Below are 6,887 nucleotides of genomic sequence, written 5' to 3'. Positions count from 1 at the left end.
CCCGAAAATGATAGGCATCCCCATCAACTTCTCACACAAAGAATCCACTTTGTTTATGAGCCCCGGTAATAAAATCTTATGGAATCCACCGTAAAACCTCACGGAATCCACCGTGGCATGGAATCCACCGTGGAATATACCTCCTGGCATCATACCCTCAGGGTGGGATAGCAATTGTCCTCAATTGCTATTAGCTCAATGTGGAGCTAACAGAGTGGGGAAAGCATTTAAGTCTCTAACGTGCATCCATTTGGCCTCTTCAACAGGATGGTTTTTATACTTGACCAAATATCTAGAATATCTACGGCTAGTTCTAGTGGTTATAAAGTCAGTATCTATAATAGTTTTAGGCTCAAGGATTTCAATCTCATCATCTAGCAAAGGTGGGTTTTCATAGACAGGGTGTGCAGGTAATTGGCCTTTAAAGGGTCGTAATAAACTAATATGGAAGGTATTGTGAATTTTCCAATGTTGTGGTAGTTCTAGTTTAAATGCATTGTCATTGATTTTGTGTATGATCTTGAATGGTCCATAAAATCTAGGTGCTAATTTCACAACTGGGTGTTTATCTATACTTTGTAATATTCGTTTTTCTATTTGTAACCAAACATAATCATCAACTTTAAATTCCATAGCTTGTCTTTTCTTATTTGCTTGATTTGTATATGATTGCTAGGCTTTGGCAATCATATCTTTAACTTCATCAAAGATAGTGGCATGCATGCTAGCAATATCATCAGCAGTTTGAATTTTTTTTTATAATGATGCAACATGTGTAGACAATCTATATCCATAAATAACTTCAAATGGTGCTTTCTTTGTAGCTGTATGTGGTGTATTATTATATGCAAACTGAAGTAAATGTAGATGTGTATCCCATGTGTGTGGTTTTGAAATAGTGTAAGCACGTAAAATATCTAAAATAGTACTGTTAGTAGCTTCTGTTTGTCCATTTGTTTCAGGATGAAATGCAGATGAAAAATCAATCTTTATTTCTAAGTTAGCAAACAAAGTAATCCACAAATTATTACAGAATCTAGAATCACGATCAGAAATAATAACTTTTGGTAAACCATGATTTAGTAAACACAGTTTTCAAAAACAATTGAGCAGCTTGGGATGCAGTTAAAGTTTTCTTGCATGGAATGAAATATGCTTGTTTGCTAAACCTGTCTATAATAGTCCAAATCATATCATGGTTAGCTTTAGTGTTAGGTAAACCATTGATAAAATCCATTGAAATCTGTTCCCATGGTCGTGATGGAATAGATAATGGCATTAGTAAACCATACTGTTTACCATGGTGTCTTTTAACTCGTTGACAAACTAAACATTTAGATACAAATTTAGATACATCAGTGTCCATTTGTGGCCAATAAAAATCTTTAGTCAGTACGTAAAGTAGATATAATACCTCTATGACCTTGATATGGAGGACAATGAATCTCATGCAAAACAAATGATCTAAATGGAACTGTAACACATAATCTTTTTTCACAAAACATGAATCCATTATTGTAAGACAGTGAATCAATAGGAATCCAATTATTTGCAACTAATTTATTCCAATCAGTTTGAAAAGTAATATCCTGATGATAAGTATCTTTCATAGGGATAAGGGAATCAAATGATATCACAAAAATATTATGAATTGTTGGTCTTCTACTTAATGCATCGACTACAACATTCTCTTTTCCGGGTTGATATTGTATAAGGGGATGAAAAATTTGAATGAAAGCTGCCCATTTAATGTGTCGGTTAGATATTTGTGGTTGACTAAGGAGATGTTTAATACTTTTTTGGTCAATTTTGATCATAAATTCAGAACCCATTAAGTAATGTTTCCATTGATGTAAGGCTTGTACTACTGCTAGCAATTCCTTATCATATGTAGAATATTTAAGTTCAGATGGTTTCAGTTTACAGCTAAAATAGGCGATGGGATGATTATCTTACATAAGGATGGCTCCTATTTCAGATCCACTAGCGTCAGTAACTACTAAAAAGAATGGTCTATTGAAATCAGATAGTTGTAATACAGGAGCATGGGTTAATGCATGTTTCAATAAATCAAAAGATTTTTGTTGGTTATCAGACCAGTTATAAACAATACCCTTCTTTAAAAGTTTAGTCAAAGGTAATGCAATTAATGAAAAATTTTGCACAAACTTTCTGTAAAAACTAGCAAGACCTAGAAAAGAACATAACTTGTGCACATTTTTGGGTATGGGCCAATTTAAAATTGCTTCTATCTTTTTAGGGTCAACCTTAATATCTTCTGATGAAACAATATGTCCTAGATATTCAATTTCTATTTGGAAGAATTCACTCTTTTCTGGATTAGCATACAATTGATTGTCTTTTAACAACTTGAAAACTAAAGACAGATGTTCATAATGCTCATTCTCATTTTTACTGAATACTAATATATCATCAAAGAATACTATAACACAATGCTAATATTTCAGAAATATGCGATTCATCATTCGACTAAATGTAGCAGGTGCATTAGTTAGACCGAAAGGCATCACTAGAAATTCATAATGTCCAAATTGTGTTCTAAATGCAGTTTTGAATATATCAGATTTATCCAATCTTACTTGATGATAACCAGATTTAAGATCTATCTTACTGAATGTGGCAGATCCTTGTAGTTTATCCATAATATCATCTACCCTAGGAATCAGATATCTATTCGTAACAGTAATTTTATTTAGGGCACGATAATCAATACACATGCGATAAGTATTCTTCTTCTTCTTTACTAATAAGACAGGTGCACCAAATGGAGAACTACTAGGTCTAATTAATCCTCTGTTAAGCAATTCTTCTATTTGATTTTGAATTTCTTTCTGTTCAATTTGGTTATGCTATATGGTGCTTTACATGGTGGTTGTGTTCCAGGAATTAAATCTATTTTATGATCTTCAGGACGTGAAGGTGGTAATCGAGGTGGTAAATCATTAGCAAAACAATCTTGAAATTGAGCAAAAAATTGTGTATGCCTAGGATGCATTTGTTTTTCTTTAGCTTGAAGTCCATTCACCCATATTAAATAAGATTTGCTACTTTTACGTAATGTACATTTAGCTTGAGTATGAGTAAGCAGTGAAAATTTATTAGAAGCGTGCATACTATGCAATGTGATTTGTTTTCCTTGAAAATAAATTCTAATTAAATGCGTAGAATAATCTATGTCAGGATTATACTAATGATGCCAAGACATTCCTAAGATAATGTCACTAGACTACAAAGGTACAACTAGGAAATTTCTTCGTTCAGTATATTCACCAATTTTAATTTCTAAATTATGCACTTCTTGTGTTCCATTATATCTCGTGCCTAGGAATGCATCTTTAATGCGATAATGTGTAGAAACAGTTTGTAAATTCAATTCTTTGACTAACTTTGCAGAAATAAAATCATGTGTGCTACCATCATCATGTAAAATAATCTTTTCTTTACCATGCACAAAACATTTCATTGTTAACAAAGAATGTGGAATTGGCATACCTGGCAAAGTATCCGAAGTAGTACCAATGTCGTCATCATCTTCCGTAAAATCAGGCATTTCCTCACGTTCTTCATCTTCCATTGCTCCAAGATAATTGATATGGACATGTGGCTTTTTCGTTTGGCAATTGGCTGCTAGATGTCCAGGTTGATGGCATTTGTAATAAACTATGGGTTTGGCTTTAGATACATTGTTGGTAATGGCAGAAAGTTTAGGAATGTTGGAATTTGGCTGTGAGGATGGCTTAGGGTTTGGATTGGTATTTGATGGCAAAGTAGATGGTCGTGTCCAAGATTTACGGAATGACGATTAAAGAAAACGACTTTGATTGAATCTTTGAAAATTTGAATTGAATTGTTTAGAACCATAGTTACCATTAGTTTGAAATTGTTGTGGACGCTTGTCTCTTCCGCGAATCTTGTCTTCAGTGTCATGAGCCAAGGAAATTGCATCTTCAAGGGTTCTTGACTTGAACATATTGACTTCTGCATAGTAATGTCCAAGTAGGCCAGACATAAACTTGAGTTTGTGAGTCGCTTCAAGTACATCTTCGAGCATGCATAGTTGCAGTAGGGCATTCCAAAAACATTCAGTGTATTGGGAAATAGGTTCACGTTCTCTTTGCTGAAGAAGATTCCATTGCTTAATGGCTTTTTCATGGAATTGAGGAGGAAGGAAATTCTGCAAAAACTTCTTTTGGAAACTCTCCCAGGTAGTGGGACAATCAATGCTCTTGCGGACCACAGTCCACCATAAAGATGCTTGATCGACTAAATGGTTAGTGACACATTTAATTTTATCTTTCTCAGCATATGTTTCTTCATGGAAGTAATCATCAAATTGACTGATAAATGCAAGTACAGTCTTTCCATCTCGAGATCCATTGAAAGCACGAAATTTGAAGTTTCTTTTACTTATCTTTGTTTCTTGCGAATGGATTGAGCTTCAAGTGTCGCATCGATGGTACGTCGAATAAGATCTTCAGGTTGCGGTCCATCTTTGTCGGTGGTAGTTCGTTGCAAATTGGCCAATTGAACTTGCAAAGCTTGTCGGGCTCTTCGTTCTTCATCAAGCTGCATCATAATCAAATCCAACTTTTGCTCCATCATTGGTTCGGGTAAATCACCTTCAGCCATTAAATTGTCCATGTTTTGTTCAGTCATCCTGTAAAATCCAATTTGGCTTTTATGGTCTTTCTCTTTTGCGGTTGTGGTATTCGTTGTCTTCGTAGAAACTGTGTATGAACTGCGTATGACCTTCTGCGTTTGTTGGAACTGGTTCAGCAAGTCTGCAAGTATGAGCAGAGTCTACTAGAGAGCAATAAACTAGTTCGTAGGCTTCTACATATGAATAGCCTTTATGGGAGTGGTTGGAGTAAGTCTTTTATTGACTTTTGTGACTTGCAGAATTTGTATAACTTGGAAGACTTAGTGGATTTAGGAGCTTAAGTAACTAAGCTTAAGAATCTAAACTGTTGACAATTTCGATTTTAGGAGGGGGGCCATTTTTTCGCCGCCAATTCTAGCGTCAGGATGCCGCGTTACTAAATCGTAAAATTGAGGGCCCTTAAACTTTGTAATAAGCTTATTAAGCTTTAAGATAAAGCTTTTAAACTTTTTGGCTATGGAGCTTATCTGTATATCTTTTGAAGACGACTTGAAGAAGAAGTTATCCACGTGGTCCTCCGCCTCCTCAAGCCGGTCCTTCGCGACAGAGAGTGCAGAAGGGGGTTCTTGACTGCCAGGAACACACCAGTATCGATCGTTCACGATGAAACTAACTGTAGAGCTTGATCGTTCCAAGAGCTCCGCCTTCGCGCAAGATGGTAAGCAATTGGAAGCTCTCGATCTTAGCTTCGCTCTGATATCACTGGTGCACAGATTTGATGTCGTAAGCACGCCTAGTGAGCGTCAGAAGGTCCCCAAGAACAAAATAACTCTATTTTTTGCACACAAATCAATTTTAAAAGCTTGCACGACATGAACAAGAGACCAATTGGGTGCAATCTCCCCCCATGCCCTGTGTGAGCGCTCCACAAAGCATGTATTTCATATATTAATCATCTTCAAGCTCAAATAATAGCCCAAATTACAAAATAGCACGCTTTAGCTTTTAAGTTTTCTTTTGTGCCAAATAGAGAGTTAAAGCTAATGGGCACCTAAGAAGTCAGGCGTATCCAAATACAATGTCCAATACAAATATCTAAATTGTGCGCCCATGTGCATTCAAAAATGATAAATAAATATCAAGCACTTTGATAAATAAGCGCGACAAAATATAGGCGCCATGCCAAAGGTATGCGCCCATCATCAAAATATTGATGATAACTTGAATACACGCTATCCTCCAATACTTTCCACTGCCACCGCTGCTATCTCTACACATCAACTGAAGCATTCACAATCGTTAGTAAAATAATACAATTAAACCGACAAAAGTGAATACCTAGCAGTCTTCAGCTACATAAATAAAATGGTTAGAAATCAATCTTAACCTTAATTTATCACGAGTGCGCACTCTAAACTCATAAACGTTTATTAATTTAAATATGTATTTTGCGGAATCACCCGCTATGGAATCACCCATGTACACATAAAATTAACAAAATGCCCGAAAAGGATAGGTGTCCCCATCGACTTCTCGCACAAAGAATCCACTTTGTGTATGAGTCCTGATAATAAAATCTTACGGAATCCACCGTAAAACCTCATGGAATCCACCGTGGCACGGAATCCACCGTGGAATATGTCTCTTGGCATCAGGCCCTTTTCACAATGAATGTGAGCGTAATTGGGGATTAGCCAATCCATCCCGAGTAGACATCATGGACACCTAGATTCATTACTCTGAACCTAATAGTTGTGGGCTCGTTTTCGAGTAGGAATTCCACCTTAGTAGTTTGTCTAGTGCAAGTGATTTCTCGCCCATTTGCTAGTTTGACAAGCAAGGTGGGTGCAGCTACAATGGCTATCCCTAACCTTCTGGCACACATTGGTGAGATGAAAGAATGAGTGCTCCCATAGTCAGTTATGGTTTTAAATTCCTTACCCTGGTAGTCCGATGGTGTTTGAATCACCAAGAATTGGCGGTTTGGCCCCTTCTTATGGAGGGCGACATGAACAGATGCCCTCTCGATCTCATCTTCCATTCACGGATCTTCTTCATCATCTAATCCTTTAATGGTAATATTAGAAGTTTTTGCTCTTCCCAATGCTACACGACCGCGGCCATGGGTAACTATGGCTTGGCCTCTGAATTTCCCTTGATAGCGTCCCCGCCAAGCTTGGGACATTCCCTTTTGAAGTGCCTAGGTTCATTGCAGTGGAAACAACATAGGCTTTGATCACTTCTTTGAGCAAGGACAAAGTCATTG

Source organism: Lygodium microphyllum, chromosome 10, assembly GCF_053477565.2.
Source record: "Lygodium microphyllum isolate KBCC chromosome 10, Lygodium_microphyllum_v1.1.10, whole genome shotgun sequence".
NCBI lineage: Eukaryota > Viridiplantae > Streptophyta > Polypodiopsida > Schizaeales > Lygodiaceae > Lygodium > Lygodium microphyllum.
The sequence above is the reverse complement of the archived record's forward strand: the minus strand, read 5'-3'. Positions refer to the sequence as shown.